We start from the raw sequence: 21,293 nt of genomic DNA, 5'->3' as shown, positions 1-21,293 counted from the left end.
ATCCATTTGTAGATCAGAATTGTGCAGAGAGACGTATGACAATGATAGAGACAGTGTCAGAAACACAAAAAGATTTTGGACACGGAAGTATAGAAAAATCAGTAGGACCATCAACAGACGAGTTAAGTGAATGGTTAGGAAGCTTGCAGAGGAAAGAAAAAAAATCCCAATCAATTGATGTGGCCAAGTTACGAATGGTATTGGAAGAATTAATAGTAGGGACTATCCAGAAAAATTGAAAACCTATTGGGATGAAGAATTATTATTTTTGTGCAAGAGTGTGACCTGGAGAGCGAAAAACTTGCATGAAAGGTTAGAAGAAGTAGCAAATGAAATGGGCATAGATATTGAAAAGGTAAAAGCCTTACAGAAACCATATCGAGTAGAATTCACTGAAAAAGACATTGAGAATATGAACACCACAGGACGAATAGGTCAAATTAAGGACATAATCATTTTGCTGAGAAAATGGGGAGACGTGGATAAATGGAGAAGCAGGTGGTATAGAAAATGCGATGATGCCTCGGATAAGACATTTTCAGCCTTTCCTGTAAGAGAAAAGGAGAAGGTAGTGACAGAGTATCCTATGAGAGAGATTCCAGGAGGAGGATATGTACACGTCCCATGGACAAGACAGGATATTTTGTCTTTTACGAATGATTTCCCTCGACTACGTGAAAAGCCCGTCGAGTGGTACAGGCAGGTAGATAGATTTGTGAAATTGTCTAAAGTACTATGGATTGATTTGAATAGTCTGTTTGACATAATAGTACCAGCAGATCTATGGTCAGAGTGCAAGTTAATGATAAATTGGCCAACCAAGGAATATCCTAGGGATCCTAAAACAGGAGCTCCGGACCCCGAGGTAATGAAGAAATATGAGCAGGTTATGGTATTTCTGAAAAATAAAGTGCCCCCTAAAGAGACAGACTGGGTAAAAATTGATCGAACACACCAGGAAAGTAAAGAGTCAGTACATGCATATTACGAGAGGCTAATACAAGCTTTTAAGCAGTTTAGCGGAGATGAGCATCTGAGTGAAAAGCATTTGAGCCATTTTGTATACAGATTTGTATATGGTTTACGTCCAGAAATTGGTGAGATGATTAAACAGCATATGGTAGATTGGCAAAATAAGAAAATAGATGAAGTGTTGAGACATGCTAAATCCTTCAGTGATGAAATTGAAGCAAAACAGCGGAAGTTAAAGGAGAAGGCAATGTGGGCACAGGTAAAGGTAGCGGAGAGACAGGAAGCACAATTGGTGGAACAAGCAGGGTCAAAGCCTAAATTTAATAATGGAAGTATAAAGGGAATATTAAAGAAGCTAAAAAGAAATTCCTGTGTCATAATTGTGGCAGGATAGGGCATTGGAAATCAGAGTGTAAGTTTCCCCCGAGTACTAACAATGAAAATCCATAATTGAACCCACAGGTGCAGCATGAGGTGAGTGGTCAACTGCAGCAACAGCAGCAAGTTGTTCCCCCACAGAATCAGGTGCCAAAACCGCCTTTTCCACAGAGCAGAAACACACAGAAGTATAGTAGTGAATCAGGATTCTACAATGAAGAACAGGTAAATAAGCTGCCACGCGCTAGCGCTGTCTCGCAGTGTTGGCTGCAACGCGATGAGAGTGACGCAGAAGAGAGCTATTGAGGGTGCCGAAGGGAGGAAGAAGAGCGCGTACTTGGCGCAACTCTAGAAGTAGACCAGATAGGACCTTTTGTAGATGGGAGGGTTAATGATGAAAATATTACTTTCCTACTGGATACTGGTGCTACTCGATCAACTGTTAGATCAGCTGATGTTAAGAATCTTCCTCTCTCGGATGAAACAAGTTGTTGGTGTGTCCAAGAGACAGATTAAACCATATCTTACAGAAACAGTGAAAGTTAGCATAGGGAAATTTTCAGAAATGCACCGCTTTGTGGTGTGTGACACCAGTCCTGTGAATTTATTAGGTAGGGACCTGTTGTGCAAAATGAATTGCACTATATTTTGTACTCCGGATGGAATAGCTTTTGAAACACCAGATGATGATGTATTGTACAGGATGACCCTAACAGAGAAAATGAAGTTACTGAAACATATGCTGTATTCAACCCTGATGAATTACCTAAAGAATTGAGACAATCTGTAAAAGCAGAAGTTTGGGATTTCACTGGAGAAGATGTAGGACTAATGAGAAATGTAGATCCAATCAAAATAACTGTAAAGGAAGGAGTAACATATCCAAATGTTCCGCAATACAAATTGACACCTGAAATAATTGAAGGTGTAACTCCGGTAATAGAGAAAATGATCAGGCAAGGAATTTTGAGAGAAATAATGAGTAGTCCATGTAATTCACCGATAATGGGACTGAAAAAGCCTACTGGGAAATTCAGGATAGTGCAAGATCTGAGAAAGGTGAATAAAATGGTGGTATCATGTTGTCCCATTGTACCAAATCCATCAGTGATTTTATATCAGATTCCCCATGATGTAGAATGGTATACAGTGATTGACCTGTGTCATGCTTTCTTTTCCATCCCATTGCATCACGACAGTCAGCAAATTTTTGCATTTCTTTTTGGTGAGCGTATTTTGGCATGGTGCTGAATCCCACAGGGGTATACAGAAAGCCCCTCAATATTTAATCAGCTATTAAAGAAGTCTTTGGAGAGTCTAGAAATGCCCGAAAGCTCAGTATTGGTCCAGTATATTGATGACCTTTTGGTGGCATCAAAAACACGTGAAGCCTGTGAGGTAGATAAAATAGCCTTGCTGAATCATTTGGCAGATGGAGGACTTAAAGTGTCACCAGCAAAATTACAGTTTTGCAAAAAGGAAGTACAGTATTTGGGATATAACATTGAGAAAGGACTGAGGAAAATAACCATAGACAGGATCAGAATAATAAAAGTAATGAGAGCTCCCATGACTCAAAGAGAAGTGAGAATGTTTTTGGGAATGGTTGGGTACTGTCGTCAGTGGATAGGCAACTTTTCCTTGATCGCAAAGCCTTTGGCGCGATTAACGAGAAGTGATGTGAAAGATCCCCTTGAATTAAACAAGGAAGCATTGGCAGCATTTAGACAATTGAGAGATGGTCTGTGTGAAGCACCTGCATTGGGTATGCCTGACTATGAAAAAGAATTTGAGTTGTATTGCAGTGAGAGAAATGGATGTGCACTTTCTGTGTTGACTAAGAAGCATGGAAAAATGAGAAGACCAATTGCATATTTTTCATCAATGCTAGATCCAGTAGCAGTAGGTTTACCTGGATGTTTGAAAGCGGTGGCCGCAACATGTCGAAGTTTGGAGCAGAGTGAAGGAATTGTGATGAGATATCCATTGAAAGTGTTTGTACCTCATGATGTAGAGATCCTGTTAACAAGGTGTCGTACTCAGTATATGACACACAGTCGGCTGACAAAGTATGAAAAGGTCATATTAGGTGCAATTAATGTGAGTCTTGCAAGATGTGTGAATGTGAACCCTGCAACATTGTTGCCTGATGCTGAAATTGTGGAAGTGAGAGATGATGTGGATCATGATTGTCTGGATGTACTTAATTTTTGTACAAAACCATGACCAGTTATAAAAGATGTACCTTTGCCAGAAAGTGATTTTGTGATGTTTGTTGATGGGTCATGTTTGAGAACAGATGAAGGAGTGCTGAGTGCAGCGTATGCAGTATGCACAGTTGCAGCATAATAGAAGCATCATATTTGAAAGGAGTGAAATCAGCCCAGGTAGCAGAACTTGTGGCTTTGACTAGAGCATGCAAGATTGGGAAAAGTGTGAGAGTGACTGTGATAACTGACAGCCAGTATGGCTTTGGAGTCGTCCACGACTTCGGCCAGCTATGGCTACAAAGAGGTTTCCTGACCTCAAGTGGAACTCCTATTAAGAATGCAGAAGTGGTTGGAAAAGTGCTTGAGGCGATACAGCTGCCTAAACAATTGGCTGTTGTAAAATGTGCTGCACATAGTCAAGGTGGTGATTATATTGCCACCGGGAACAGGTATGCTAAAGACATGGCACAGTATTGTGCACGAAATCAGAATTCGGTCAATTGGCCAAGGAAAGAGAAATGTCTTCTTGCTCATTGATGTTCACTAACATTGTGGGAACTTGGGAAGAGGTAAGACAATTGCAGGATGAGGTAGGAGATGAGGAAATGAGACAGTGAGTTAAAGCAGGATGTGCCCCAAGGGAAAAGGATCATGTGTGGGTCTATCGAGATGGAGGACCAGTTATGCCTGATAGCATGATGTCTACCATGGCACGGATGTATCATGGCCAGGGACATATTGGGAGAGATGCCATGATCAGGTCATTTAAGCAGACCTGGTACAATGCAAAATTCAGACTTGTAGCAGAAAGTCTTTGTCAGAGATGCTTAATCTGTCAGCAATACAATCCTGGAAGGAAGACAGTAGTGAGTCTGGGAACAATAGGTCGAGAAGGAGGGCCTTTCACCAGAATGCAAGTAGATTTCATTAAGATGCCTCCCTGTAACAGACTTAGGTATGTTTTGGTTGTGGTCTGCCTATTCTCCAGGTGGGTGGAAGCATTCCCAACAAGAAGAAATGATGGGTTGACAGTAGCTAAGCTACTGCTGAGAGAGTTCATCCCCAGGTTCGGGTTCCCAGTAACAATTGAGTCAGACCGAGGAGGACATTTCCATAATGAGATTGTAGGATTAATTTGTGAAGCATTGAATGTACAAAAAAAACTACATTGTGCCTACCGACCAGAGGCTTCTGGTGTGGTTGAACAGATGAATGGTACTATCAAAAATAGAATAGGGAAAATGTGTTTGGCCACAGGTATGAAATGGCCTGATGTCTTGCCTCTAGTACTCATGACAATAAGGTCAATTCCAGACAGAACTACAGGATTGAGTCCTCATGAAATAATCATGGGACGTGCTATGAGACATGTGTCCATGTGACCAGTCAACAAGCTGATGACAATAACTGATGACATGGTATTGGAATACTGTAAAGGCCTGGCTGACGCAGTTCATTCTGTGTTTCATCAGGTTGGACCAGATGCCACCACATTTGAAAAGAAGCCAGCCCATGATCTGAGGCCAGGTGATTGGGTAAGGATAAAGGTCCACAGAAGAAGAAACTGTTTGGTTTGTGGGGAAAACCACGACAAGTCATTCTGACTACGACCACAGCTGTGAAGTGCGCTGGACTGAAAAACTGGATCCATGCAAGTCATACATTGAGAATTCCGAATCTGGTGGACAGCACAGGAAAAGAATACTTTGATGAATCAGAATCAAGTACTGAGTCAGATGACGAAGGGTCAAAGACACGAGGAAACTCTGAAAGGGGGGAAACAGAACAAAGTTCAGCTGTGGTCCCCAGAAGTAGCTCTCTGAGAAGAAGATTGCAGATTTCTGAATCCAGCGATTCTTGAAACGAGCAAGAAGCGCAGGGTTCCAAAAAAGAACATAGAAAGAAAAGAGGAAAGAGTACTGAAGACACAATAAGAGAAATTTGTGAAAAGGAAGTGCCAGATGAGAGACTGAGAGAAATTCCACCTGAAATAACAAATTTGAGTGAACAAGGGACAGGTACAGAGAGAGAGGGACAGATTTCTGCGGAAGACCCCCGAGAAGGTGTAGGGAACTGCAACATCCAGTTAGGTGAAGGGACAAGTAGCCAGCAGGAAGATTGCATGTCGGAGATCCGAGGAGGGACAGCAGTAGGGAAAACAAAACAAGTGGTGGAAGAATAAGTCACTGAAAAGACAAAGCAAGTTGAGACAGAGTCTGAAGAGAGTGAAAATGAAATACCTGAAGGTCGAGTTCTAAGAAAGAGAGCTTGGAGGAATAAAAGAATGACAAAGGGAGCAAAGTAAAAAGAGCTGCAAGAGATGATGTTTGGCCCAATAAAATAAGGAAACTGAGGTAACGACTGACACGAGGGAACTCACCAAGAGCTGAATAGGTGAATGAAGTGACAAGTCAAGAAAAATCAAAAGAAGACGAATTAACTGAAGACAAAGAGAGTAGAAGAACAAGGAAACCTAACCAGAAGTATAAGTCACCAGAATGGACGTACGTGGCTCTGCCTGAAAAGGGAGAAGAGGCAGATAGTCAAGGAAATCCAGAGGAGGCTGTACTGAAAGTGGTTGAGGATGAAATAGAATCGGAAATCCTGAGAGTTCTCTTGTCCGACATTGGAGAAGAAGAAACGGAAGTTCAGGAAAATCCGTATTTGGATGAGTGAAGAATGATGAGATGCCAAACTGAATAAATCAAGAAAACTATTGATGATGAAAACAAAGTATTGAATCAAAAGATAGAGACTGGCAGAACCAAGTAGGTGTTAGAACCTTAGGTTAGGAAAATTTGTTGTGAAGTAAAAGAGGCTAAGTCAAAAGACACGGTCCATTTTAACAAAGATGGCTAACATAGAAAGTAGTAAAGGTAGATGTACATTCATGAAAAGATGGTGTAAAATGTGTTGTTGTTGTACAGGATTATTAATGCTTTTATGGAGCATCCTTGCTCATGTCATTTCTTTTAAGGCCACTATAGATACATTAGAAGGACATAGTGAGAACAAAACTAATATAGGGAAAATTCCAAAAGTAGTTCCAACTAGAATAGATAATAATTATTTGCATAAAGACAGGTCAATAACAGATTTTTCTAATAATGTGTTTTCAAAATAATTGTATGAATATGTAAAGACAATGGGCGTACGGGACTGCTACGTATGTATGCAGTTACCTGCATCTGTTTCTGAGGGAGTGACATATCATCACCTTCCGGCAACGTATGGAATAACATGTAGTGTAATAGCTAGTTTATTTTATGAGACAGGGAAATTAGAATATTATTTTTCAGATGTAGATAACATTTTTGCGCAAGTGCCTTCTTATAATAAATCAAACAAAGTAAAACCTGCTAAGGTGTTAGGTGAATTCTTCTTAGAAACTAAGGAACTAACATTAGAGTATATTCTTAGAAACAATCTGACATGCAGTTTCAAGAAGGAGGAAAAGACATTCCTAGACATGGTTGAGGAAAGGAGATTGAAAATGCAAAGAAAGGCAGCAGAAGGAAAAGTGGAGAAAACAGTCTGGGATATAGAGAAAGAAAAACATTTGAAAGGAGAAGCTAGTCCAACTATAGCTTTAGATTGGCCTCAGAAAGGAACATTTTGCATTCGAAGAAATCAAACTGTGTATGATAATTATTTTCTAGGTAATAGTGAGTGCCATGATACATATCAAATCATGGGTGGATGGGGATTCAAAGGTGGAAGAGATCCAGTCTTTCCTGGATTATATTTTATTTGTGGGAACAGGGCATATTATCGTTTGCCAGACCATTGGTATGGCACATATTACGTAGGCCTGGTTTTTCCGAAAATCTTTCATATGGTTAGAGGAGAAGATGGTGTACATAGCTTAAGTAATCATTTAGCAAGAACCAAGAGAGAATCTTGGGCAGAAATTGTAGGTGATATTTTTCAGGCATTGATACCAGCAGTGGGAATAACTCTGAATGCAAACAAAGTTAGAAAATTATCAACAGTAGTAGATCGCTTGTCAACAAGCACCGCTGGAGGATTTTTATTGGTTAACACTGAAATGGTGCCATGTGTGCTATGGTAATGCAAAATCGACTTGCCCTTGATATATTATTTTTAACACAACAACAATGTCTCAACTGGATATCATTTAAAATAGCAAGTTTAAACGCAGTGATATAAATCACAAAGGGAAGGGGAAAGAAGGAAGGGAGACCACAAGAAAATTAGAGAAAGGGTATATATTGTAGGTAGTTAACAGCACTACGGTACAATAAAAGTACAAATGACCAAAAGACACACAAGTGAGCACTGGGCGTGCTGGTGATAGTGAACGGCGCAGTGACACAATGGGTGAAAACAGAGTGAACGGCGAAAAACAATTATAATGACAATGTGGTCAAGGGAAATGATTATATACAGTCTGGTATGAACACATTTTAGATGACCACAGAAAAGCCAAAGTTCTTTGCTGAGGATTGTCGACGGCGTTTCAGCCTGACGTAATTTCAGGCCATCATCAGGACAATGGTCATAGTTTAACGTGTGCTGTAAGGGCAAAGGAAAGGTAAGGTTTTTAAATTGTTCTCAAAGAGAAAGGAGTGAAAAGTGACCCAAAAGTGAAAAAAGGAGAGAGGTACCTGGGCGTAATACAGGTAAGTGCAGGGAATCCAATAGAGGTGGAATATACGCAGGGATAAATCAGCGCATGATCTAGGAAGAAGAGAAGGGAGGAGGGAAAAACGCGGTTACTAAAACTAATTATAAAAATAAAATCATATGACCAAAAAGGGGGATAATGGTCTCGTAGTTACCAAGGATTTAAGCAGTCAATGGTCAGCGTCAAATTGTGCTGTGGCCGGGAACAATGGATATCCGGGGGCCAGGCATAGGAGTCAAATCTGTGCGTAAAAATGGAGGAAGGGAGTTAAGGGAGTGGAAGGTAAATACGGAACGGATGCAAATTCATCCTAAGCTGTCGGGTCTTACCTCGAGAAGATTTTGGAAGCAGTGGGTCCAAGGGTGATTGAATCGATGGACGGGAGCAAATCCTGAAAGGTGAAAGGCGGGCGAATAAAGCGTCCGTGCCGATAGCGGCGTGCGTATAGAAAACACCATTAAAAGCCAAGTGCAAGATGTCACATGATCGGGGCAGGGAAGAAAAAAAGAGAGAAAGCTGGACCTGTAACTGGCAAGAGTCAGATGGTGCCCCGGGGGGAACGGTTGGGGTGGGAAGAAAGGGAAAAAAAGAAGCGGTGATCGTGTCTAAAAGTGAGCGGTTCGAGGCTGGTGTTAGCCATATTTAGACACATAAAATTTACATTGGTATTAATCACATTAAAACAAATATATTATTTATATTTCAAACAACTGTAAACTTAAAGGTAAATTTAACAACAAAGAATTCAGGAAGGGGGTTGGGTTGGGGTGGGGGGGGAAGGGGGAGAGAGAGAACAAAAATCAAAAAGAGATTATTAGGACACAACATTAAATGACACTGTGAAAATGAATGATTAACACAAATTATAAGTAAAGACATATGTAACAATTATATTTATACAATAATTTGCCATAATAAAAAAAAAATTGAAATACGGAGGCGGCATATCCATAGTATGTTGAGCATTACTCTATACATTGTGGAAAAGGGGAAAAATGAAGAAGAAAAGTTCAAATAATGTACAATGGACAGACAGCTTAGGATGAATTCGCATCCGTTCTGTATTTACCTTCCACTCCCCTAACTCCCTTCCTCCATTTTTACGCACAGATTTGACTCCTATGCCTGGCCCCGGATATCCATTGTTCCCGGCCACAGCACAATTTGACGCTGACCATTGACTGCTTAAATCCTTGGTAACTACGAGACCATTATCCCCCTTTTTGGTCATATGATTTTATTTTTATAAATAGTTTTAGTAACCGCGTTTTCCCATCCTCCCTTCTCTTCTTCCTAGATCATGCGCTGATTTATGCCTGCGTATATTCCACCTCTATTGGATTCCCTGCACTTACCTGTATTACGCCCAGGTACCTCTCTCCTTTTTTCACTTTTGGGTCACTTTTCACTCCTTTCTCTTTGAGAACAATTTAAAAACCTTACCTTTCCTTTGCCCTTACAGCACACGTTAAACTATGACCATTGTCCTGATGATGGCCTAAAATTACATCAGGCTGAAACGCCATCGACAATCCTCAGCAAATAACTTTGGCTTTTCTGTGGTCATCTAAAATTTGTTTATACCAGACTGTATATAATCATTTCCCTTGACCACATTGTCATTATTATTGTTTTTCGCCGTTCACGCTGTTTTCACCCATTGTGTCACTGCGCCGTTCACTATCACCAGCACGCCCAGTGCTCACTTGTGTGTCTTTTGGTCATTTGTACTTTTATTGTACCGTAGTGCTGTTAACTACCTACAATATATACCCTTTCTCTAATTTTCTTGTGGTCTCCCTTCCTTCTTTCCCCTTCCCTTTGTGATTTATATCACTGCGTTTAAACTTGCTATTTTAAATGATATCCAGTTGAGACATTGTTGTTGTGTTAAAAACCATTGCCCGGTCTCTGCTGGGAAAACGGGTTTACTTTACTCCTGTTCATTTTTTCTTTGTTATTGAGCAACCACTGGGTTGCGAGAGTGTCATACTCATATTTACACTTACTCATGTGTAACATAATGTGCAATTAATTTACACGATTATGTCATTTAGGGAGACCCCACATATACGGATGACTATATCCAACGTATTCTTAGTGGCCCTTCCCTACTTTCACATACTTCCACTCCTTTCACAACAGCACCCAACTCCTCAAGGGTCCTGTTAGATAAACTTGAAAACCTCAAAAACAAGCAGATATGCACAGATCTACATGCGCAAATGTTAACTGAGTACCTTGAATCTGACACCATACCAATGGGCCTCCAGATACTTAATATTCCCGCCATCTTCACACAAGACCCTAAATTCCGAAACGGCTTTAGCCATCTTGCCACAACTTGTTCCAGACATTGGATGGTCTTAGGCATTGAAACAGCTATTGAACACAGCAAAAAGGAACTTGAGGAAATCGCAGAATTGGAAAAACGTATTCTATCAGACACATCCATCACTGATGCAAAAGCATTATTAGATAAAGTAAATAACACCATTGCAACATTTCATACTTTTGAACAAAACAAGAAGATAAACAAAATACAAAAAGATATCAAGAACTACAATAAGGACAACACCTACCCATACCTCCTGAACACATTCTTCAATACACCCTACCAACCTCCTAGAAGCCGGAATTGGGGCAAATACCGAAATAGCCAGGCCATCACCTTCTCGGACTCATCCAACACCTCGTTTGAAAACTCAGATCCCGGTGAAGGCACCAGTAGCGAACGTCCTCAGAACAGACCGCTACTCCATCCTCCACCTCCTCTATTACCTTCAATTTTTTTATGCACACGCCGCGGCCGAGGACAATCCAGAGCAAATTACCAATACCAGTACGCAGGCGAGAGACAAACCCGTCGGAAATTTTACCAATGGTGCCCACAATGATGAAACGTACTGATACACAATCTCTGATCCATTATCTAGATCCTCAAGTTGGTCCACCAACACAAACGTTGAATTATACAATTCCATCGGGTCCTTCTACGCTATCTATCCTACCTCTTATGCAAGAGGATACTATATTAACTGAACCCACAACCACATTGGCACCTGTCATTGGACATCAGACTGATACATCCATTCCCCCTACTATTGCGCCTGCACCGGAACTTACTATGGTACCCCATTGCCCACTCCCCACGGTTTCCTCCATTCCCATTTTTAATCTATCTAAACATGTTTTGTCCACTGAAGAGATTTCTATCCTTAGTAAGGGCCTCTCCTTTGTTCCAACAGACCGTAGTAATTTCTTTAAATTACAGGAAGATCTCCTATTGTTCTTTAGGCGTATTCGCCTAAAATATTTCTTTAGGGATGAAACTGACCGAAACTACTTTAATGAAAAACTTTTTCACCCTCCGTCCACTTTCCTTCCCCCTGCCTCGACCATGCCACCTGAAATTTTGACCTTTGAAAAACTGGTCTTACATGAAGTAAAGGAAATACAGGCCAAATCTGAGTTTGTTCCTTATAATATACCTATCAGTGAGAAACACGCTCTTAAAAACCTCAGCGAAAACTCACAAATAGTTATAAAACCGGCAGACAAGGGTGGGGACATTGTGATTATGGACCTAGACAAATATGATACCGAAATCTTACGTCAGCTCAACAACACTGCCCACTACCGCCCTTTACCAACACATCCCTTGTCAGATATCCGCAAACAAATACAGACAGTCACCACCCAAGCTTTACACTTGGACATCATTTCCAAAAAAGAATATATTTTCCTAAATAACACACACCCCCGTACACCAGTCATTTATGTACTACCCAAAGTCCATAAAGACTCCGTCAACCCCCCAGGACGACCAATAGTGTCTGGTTGTGGCTCCATATTGGACCCACTACGGAAATATATTGACTCTTTCCTAAAAATCTTTGTTCCCTTGACAGATACCTTTGTCAAAGACAGCACACATTTAATTAACATCATTGAGAATACTGCCTTTGACAGCGACCATGACCTCATGGTACGTCTAGACATTGAATCTTTATACACCAACATACCCCATTTGGAGGGTCTCACTGTCATAAAATCACTTCTAGACACCCGTCCAAGACCCACTCGCATTCCGTCAGATTTCCTCATGGATTTACTACGTATTGCACTCGCCAATAATTACTTTCTATACAAAGACACCTTTTTTCTACAGATCAAAGGTGTAGCCATGGGGGCTTGTTTTGCTCCGAATTTTGCCATACTGTATGTCCATCATTTGGAAACCACTGTCTTTTTTACCCCTTTGAATCCTTTTCTCAATAGGATTAATCTATGGCGTCGTTACATAGACGACATCCTCCTACTTTGGCGTGGTACACATGAACATCTCGTATCCTTCATGACCTGGCTCAATAACTCTCAGAACTCTCAGAACCATCTCACTTTCACTAGTGATGTTAGGATTAATGACCTTCCTTTCCTTGACCTTATGTTGCATGCAGAAAAAGGAGCCATAGGTACCAATCTGTATCGAAAACCCACAGAACGTAACACCCTTTTGATGTATTCCAGCTACCATCCAAGAGGCCTAAGAGATGGACTACCCTACGGCCAGTTCCTTCGCATTCGAAGAAATTGCAAATGGCGCAAGGACTATTTTAGGGAGGCTGCCATTCTATCTGAAAAATTGATCTCCAGAGGCTATCCGAAACGTATCGTTTCTCGTGCCGAAAAACGAGCATGGTATTGCCACAGGGAGATCCTTCTCGCCCCTTCAGTGAAAAAAACTAATTTACGTATCCCCTTTGTTTCACATTATAGCCCTTCAAGCAATTTGATTAGCAAAGTGATAAAAAGAAACTGGTTGATCCTTCGGACTCATGCCCAATTCAAAGAACCCCCACTCTTTTCATATAAAAGGGGTACCAATTTGTCAGATAAATTGGTTCACGCCATTACATGGCCCACAAAAGAAAAGAATACTCAATCTGTGACCACCCTCTGGGGCCTCCCCCCGGTTGTAAGCCATTACAAATGCCAAACCTGTGTTGCCTGTAACTTCACGCATAACACCAAGGAGTTTGTCACACCAGATCGAACATACCAACTGAAAACCTTTTACAATTGTAGTACAAACAACGTTATTTATGACATCCGTTGTCCGTGCAACCTTCTCTACATCGGTCAGACAACACAGATGGTAAAACAACGGATTTTTCAACATCAAAGCCGCATAAGATGCAATGTAGAAACTGCACCTCTTGTTGTACATTATAAAGACAAAAACCACTCGGAAACTGATTTGTTTTGGCAAGTAATTGATCGCCCAGTACTCCCACTGCGAGGGGGTAATCTCCAACTCTTGCTGAATAAGTGCGAATGCCGATGGATCGCAAGTTGTGACTCAGTAAATCATGGATTGAACACTTTGGACGAATGGAATACAGTCACTAATACAGCTTAAAACTTTGCTAACTTTTTCCCTTGATTGCCTTTCACAATGAGTGCCCCACCGATCCCTGAATAACCCGCTGGTCCTTATGTTATTTTTTCCTTATTTTTCCTTTTCCTCCTCTCTCTCCCCCAACAACCCCCCCGCCCCCTTCCCCCCTCCCCCCTTTCCCCTTTTTATTTGGGATATATGTTACCAATGTACAAATGTATTCTGTGGCCTATTACCTTTGGTAATAATGCTGACCTTTTCCAGATACATATCAGGGACAAGTCTGTCCATTGTATTTTATTTGAATTTTTCTTCTTCATTTTTCCCCTTTTCCACAATGTATAGAGTAATGCTCAACATACTATGGATATGCCGCCTCCATATTTCAATTTTTTTTTTTTTTTTATAATGTCAAATTATTGTAGAAATATAATTGTTACATATGTCTTTACTTTAATGTTGTGTCCTAATAATCTCTTTTTGATTTTTGTTCTATCTCTTCCCCTTCCCCCCCCCAACCCCAACCCAACCCCTTTCCTGAATTCTTAGTTGTTAAATTTACCTTTAAGTTTACAGTTGTTTGAAATATAAATAATATATTTGTTTTAATGTGATTAATACCAATGTAAATTTTATGTGTCTAAATATGGCTAACACCAGCCTCGAACCGCTCACTTTTAGACACGATCACCGCTTCTTTTTTTTCCCTTTCTTCCCACCCCAACCGTTCCCCCCGGGGCACCATCTGACTCTTGCCAGTTACAGGTCCAGCTTTCTCTCTTTTTTTCTTCCCTGCCCCGATCATGTGACATCTTGCACTTGGTGGAATGATGTTTTCTATACGCACGCCGCTATCGGCACGGACGCTTTATTCGCCCGCCTTTCACCTTTCAGGATTTGCTCTTGTCCATCGATTCAATCACCCTTGTACCCACTGCTTCCAAAATCTTCTCGAGGTAAGACCCGACAGCTTAGGATGAATTTGCATCCGTTCCGTATTTACCTTCCACTCCCCTAACTCCCTTCCTCCATTTTTACACACAGATTTGACTCCTATGCCGGGCCCCCGGATATCCATTGTTCCCGGCCACAGCACAATTTGACGCTGACCATTGACTGCTTAAATCCTTAGTAACTACGAGACCATTATCCCCCTTTTTGGTCATATGATTTTATTTTTATAATTAGTTTTAGTAACCGCGTTTTCCCCTCCTCCCTTCTCTTCTTCCTAAATCATGCGCTGATTTATGCCTGCGTATATTCCACCTCTATTGGATTCCCTGCACTTACCTGTATTACGCCCAGGTACCTATCTCCTTCTTTCACATTTGGGTCACTTTTCACTCCTTTCTCTTTGAGAACAATTAAAAATCCTTACCTTTCCTTTGCCCTTACAGCACATGTTAAACTATGACCATTGTCCTGATGATGGCCTGAAATTACATCAGGCTGACACGCCGTCGACAATCCTCAGCAAAGAACTTTGGCTTTTCTGTGGTCATCTAAAATTTGTTCATACCAGACTGTATATATTCCTATCCCTTGACCACATTGTCATTATAATTGTTTTTCGCGTTCACGCTGTTTTCACCCATTGTGTCACTGCGCCGTTTACTATCACCAGCACGCCCAGTGCTCACTTGTGTGTCTTTTGGTCTTTTATACTTTTATTGTACCGTAGTGCTGTTAACTACCTGCAATATATACCCTTTCTCTAATTTTCTTGTGGTCTCCCTTCCTTCTTTCCCCTTCACTTTGTGATTTATATCACTGCGTTTAAACTTGCTATTTTAAATGATATCCTGTTGAGACATTGTTGTTGTGTTAAAAACCATTGCCCGGTCTCTGCTGGGAAAACGGGTTTACTCCTGTTCATTTTTCCTTGATATATTATTGGCAAAAGAGGGTGGAGTCTGTGGAATGCTGAAAGTTCAACATTGTTGTACTTACATTCCTGACGAAAGCAAAGATCTGAAAATTTATATTAAGAATATTACTGAGTTGCATGATGAACTTGTACCACTGGAGGTTGAAGGTGTTTGGGAAAGAATTGGAAAGAAAATAGCTGCTATTAAGAATTTCTTAGTAAAAATAGGTAGTATTCTTATAGGTAAAATATTGTTTCCATTAACATGTGTAATCTGCATAATTTTAGTGATAAGATTAGGTTGTATGTGCTGTAGAAACAAGAAAAATAAGAAAAGAATAAAAAGCGGAAATTCTAAAAGAAAAGATAAGAAACAAGAAAGAGAAATTGAAGAAATAGAATTGGAGGAGTGGAAGGAGAGTATGTACGAATCAGTAATAAGAGAAGACGTAGGTGAAACTGAATTATGATTAAGACCAAGAAAACATTTTAAAGATTTCGTAAGATAGAACAAAATGGCTTGCACCACTTATTTCACACATAGGTGTACTATCTCTATAGGTCATAACACTTAAAATTTATAAGTTACCCCTATAACAGGCCTTAACAATCCTGAAGGCAGGGTGCTGGGTTTTACGTGAGAGGGTGCCCCTTTGGAGACAATTCTCTCTGGTTGTCTGTGACTCAGCCAGACATATAGGTAGAGGTGCATTATAACCTCGCAGTAAATGCTATCTCGAAAACGGCTGAAACAAAACGTCATATTTGGTATCAAACACCTTGGAATCATACCTCCGCACCAGTAACCGGCGTGGAAGGTATGATTCCACCCTTCTGAAGCGAGTTTCGTGGGGTCACTGGTCTTTCCGGTGCCAGCATTCTCTACCCGGACAGCGCAAAATGGATGCTGCTGACCAGAGACACATTTCTGCCCTCCTGCTGCTGAGCCAAGCTCGAGCAGAGGAAGGCATCATGATAGGCATCCTGTCATAAGGATGTGTGACCACCTCCCAGACAGGATTTAGTATATTGCGGCTGGGTGGGTGCACTTCCAATGTGCCTGAAATTCTGCACCTGGGGCACATTTGGTGTCCCTGTGCATTGTCCAGCTCAAACCAGTTCTGGGAGCCATTGGCTCTGCTCTGCTGCGAAACTGGACAAAGGACATGGGAGTAACCTCTTATCTGTCCTGACCCTCCCCTAGGAGGGTCCCGGAATCTGTCCAACCCTCTCCCGTGGGTACATAAGGGCTTACCTGGCTGTGGGACCTTAGATTTGATGTGGACAAGATTCTGAAACAAGAAACCACTGACCTTCAACTATCCGAACACTCTGGACTTCGCTGGACTTCGACTGGGCCCGACTTCGTCTCCCTCTCCGTCCAAAGCATCGTCTGTGCCCTTGCACCATACAGGCTCAGTGCAGGACCTGTGGAGCACTAAGCACAACTGAAGAATCTCTCTTGGGGTGAAGGAGTCACTCCCCTGCATTTGCAGGCAATGTAATGCAACTGACCGGTCTGCTGATCCTAAGCTCCTGTAGGCTCCAAAAGCTCCAGCAACACAGGAGGTGGTTCCAAAGTTCCTTGAGGTTGAGCTGCCCTCTCATCAGGTTTGAGGCCATTATCCCTCGTGGGGACCGCATAACCTGAACCCCTGTGCACTGTGTACTTTTGCAAGTGCATATGCTTGTTGGCAATTCCCAAGCTTGTGCATTGGATGCCATGTAGTCCTTACACCGAGCAGTATTTCCACCAAAGAACTCTGGCCTCCTAGCGCCGAGTGCTCCATGGGCTGGTACTTTGTGATCTTGCTCGAGGTCCCCTTATGACTCCTGGTAATTTGGCCTGTGGGTCCTCTTGAGGGTCATCTTGATTTCTATTGGGCTTCCCTGGTTGCTCTGCTGGAGTGAGTTATGCAAAATGTTGTATACCCACCCCATTTTGCATGTTGTTTTATTAATTAGATTAAATAATTAATTATAATCGCACTAATGGATTGGAGTGATGTGAAAAATATTTACCAACCTTACTAATATATGAATTACACGTGGGATTTGCATCTGCATGGCTTAATTAATACGTGAACTAAATTTCGTATGCATACTAATGATAGACAATTAGAATATTGTATGATAGATGTCGCTTTTGTGATGTATTTGTGATTCGTGCTTTATTTATGTTATGTTATGTTATGTTATGTTAGCCGGATTTATAGAGCGCACAGATGCCCCAGCAAAGGGGCGTCCCGGCGCTATAAAGGACAAAATACCGGACATAAGCAATACCAGAGACAGGAGCAGCACTAAGAAACCTGAGGGAAGAGGAAGGTTTTAACGGCCTTTCTAAAGGCCAGAAGTTCATCAGTTGCGCGGATATGAACAAGAAGAGAGTTCCAGAGCCCAGCAGCAAGCACTCTAAAAGAGCGGCCACCGGCCCTAGCCCTCTTAAAGCGTGGAACTGTGACCAAGTGAAGTCCAGAGGACCTTAGGGACAGCGAGGGTACATAGGGCAGAATAAGATGCTCCAAAATCTGAGGAGAGGAGTGCTTCAAGATTTTGAACAATAGGCATAGAGACTTGAACTTAATCCTCTGAGCAACAGGGAGCCAGTGGAGTCTGCTAATGGTTTTTTTGGCCGAACAAAATCTCGGTAAGCCAACCAGGGCCCTGGCGGCGGTGTTTTGGACGCGTTGAAGTCTAGAGAGTTCGGCCAGGTTAGCTCCTAACAGAAGAGAGCTCGCATAGTCCAACCAAGACAGAATCGTAGCTTGTACAATAAGCTGTCTGGTTGGGGCATCAAAAAATTTAAAGGTAGGTCTAAGCCTTCGAAGAATCCCGAAACACGTGGCAGCAGTTTTCTTTGTGTGGGGAACAAAGCTGAGTCTGGAATCCAACCAAATCCCAAGATTTTTAACCTCAGTGGCAGGGAGAGGAGTTGGATCAAGCTCCGATGGCCACCAATGATCGCCCCATAGATGACTCTGCTTGCCAACAATGAGCACCTCGGTTTTTTTAGCGTTCAATTGCAGGCAATTATCTGTCATCCAACGGGCTACTGAACTAATTCCCTCACGGAACTTAGCAGCCTCGAGGTCGGAAGCACCACTTAATGCAACCGCCAGCTGCGTGTCGTCAGCATAGGACACCATAGTCAGGTTCCAACGTTTGGCAACAGCAGCCAGCGGCTGCACATAAAGATTGAAAAGAGTGGGGCTGAGGGCCGACCCTTGCGGCACGCCCTGGGCAATAGGGTAAGGTTTAGATTGAAAGGGAGGTGTAACAACCCTAAACGAATGATCAGATAGAAATGATCGAAACCATTCAAGTGCCATGTTACCGACACCTGCCTCACCCAGACGCTGTAGTAAAATAGCATGGGAGACGGTGTCAAACGCGGCACTGAGATCAAGGAGCACCAGTGCCGCCGTTTGACCAGAGTCGACCAAGGTTCGCAAATGATCGACCATAAAAAGCAGCGCCGTCTCAGTGCTATGGCCGGGTCGAAAGCCATTCTGCGAGGGATCTAAAATATCAGCACAATGAAGATGGTTAGATAAGATGGCGTTGACATGAGCCTCAATCAGTTTAGCAACCCACGAAGAAGAGATATGGGGCGGTAATTCTCCAATTTAGATGGATCCAGAGCAGGTTTTTTTAAAATAGGTGTCACCTGGGCTTGTTTCCAACTAGCAGGGACAGAGCCAGACGTCAAAGATAAGTTGACAAGATCGCGTAGGGGAGGGAAAAAAAGTGACGCAGATTCTCTAAATTGAGCAGGTCGAAGAGGGTCCCTTGGTGAACCAGATTTAACTTTCACCACGATTTTATCAAACTCCTCCATCGAAAGCTCTGGGAGAGAGCACAGAGACATAGTTGTCCTTGGGCGAGGTTCCAACTTCTCCGAGGAGGCGGAAAAATCGGGGAAGGAACGGTAAATGGCCTCCACCTTTCCCACGAAAAAGGCGGCCAAGTCCTCACAGTGCGAAGCTGAGCAAATCTCAGCAAGTGAGGCTCTGCTGGCTGTGAGATCCTTAAGCACCTTAAAAATTAGTTTGGTGGGATTCGTACTGATATTAAATTCGCGGGAAAAATAAGCAGCCCGAGTTTTACAAACCGCTCTATGATATAGCTTAGTCCTGGCACGATACTCCGATTTCCTATCGGGCAGATATGACTTACGCCAATACGGGGGCCGATAGATAAGTAGCCCAGAAAAAGTGAAATGAGGACTGACCGAGATACAAAAATGAACACTTTCACAGCCAGCAATGTCCAGCAGTAAATATAAACCGCATTGAGTGTTGCTTTGGCTAGATGAATACACACACATATGGGTATTAGCGTGGGAATAACATTTAATTAGTAATTTCTATATATTAATTAAGTTCTTGTGTTTCTTTGCTTAAGTTGACCATTTTGACCTATCGAAAGATGGCTGCCTTTGGTGCCTAACCCGACTGCCGACGCTGAACAAGGCTTGGGTGAAGTGTGCCTGCGCAGACAACAGATACACAGTGGCCTCGTCCTGACCCTAGATGAACATGTACCCTTCAAGGTTGCTCTGGGACGCAAGCCAGCTTTTCTGAATGAACAATAATGTGCTACTAAAAAAACGGATAATTCAAGTACAATGACATCAGAGACTTTATTTTGATGAGAATCCTGTCAGACGATTTCCATGGACCAATCAGAACATTTGAAGACCCTTTTTCAATACAAATTGTCAATTTTTTTTACTATAAATTATGGTAGAACAGAGAGGTGGGTGCGGGTTCGTTTCTGGCCTTTCTCGATTTCCTGACGTTATGCTGACGGAGAGGACGGTAACACTGCAGGACAGCTGTTAGCCTGAATCTTTGATGGACTGAATTAATGCCCAAACTCCTGATGAACTCAACCTACTAAATTGATGGGCATAGATTTGCGAGACTGCCAGATATGACATAGAGGACGACATTTAGCCAGAATAGGTCAATATGAATGGCAACTTGATCAAATGAATGATTTAATCTGCAATATTAATATAAAATTTGAATTGAATATCTACAGAAATGAGTTGGGTTGTTTATTCATTGAAATGTGTTAATGAAAAGGTTAATTAGAGAATTAGAAATTCACTTAAACCTGCAATTAACTGATCCGTCCTGAATTAAGAGAAGGAATACCAAAGGTGAAGTTTAGGGCCTAATGAGTATCAGAAGGTGGTGTAGATTTGTCGCTCATTAGGGTAAAATTGGTATTTCCTTCTCATTTCCAGAGCTTGGAAGATAATCGCCTCCCAATACGGACTGATGGTGAGTGAATGTTGGTGTTATGGGCCCCACCAGCGAATGTATGGATAGTGTGTGTATGTGAGATCTTTGGTCCATGACGGTAGGGAGCGATTTTGCACTTCGCGCTGGAGCAGCTCCAGATGTGCCCTGACTCCCCATTGCTTGGTGAGTCCCCTGGACCTTGCTGGTATACACCGTAACCTGCTTGACCTTCCTGCGTGGGGTGCTGTTGCCAAGGCTTATTGGTGCTCCAGCCAGACACTGACCCCTCAGCACTTTACATCCTTCGTGGGACAGCTCACATCCCGCTCCTGGCCATTCTCAACATTTCCTGGACCTCATGGCTGCAGAGTCAAGCATCCCTTCTTCGCACCTGAAGCACCCGACCTCGGTGGGCATTCGTCTACTGAGCCCCTGGTCACCCTCTGCTTTCAGGTTCCTTCCATCACGAATCCACCCCTGGATTCCTATGGATACTTTCTTCCTTCCTGGCAGCGGCTCTTCTTTGAAGCCCTCCATTGAAAAAAACAGCGGTTTCCAACAC

Source organism: Triturus cristatus, chromosome 4_2 (assembly GCF_964204655.1).
Source record: "Triturus cristatus chromosome 4_2, aTriCri1.1, whole genome shotgun sequence".
Classification (NCBI taxonomy): Eukaryota; Metazoa; Chordata; class Amphibia; order Caudata; family Salamandridae; genus Triturus; species Triturus cristatus.
The sequence above is the reverse complement of the archived record's forward strand: the minus strand, read 5'-3'. Positions refer to the sequence as shown.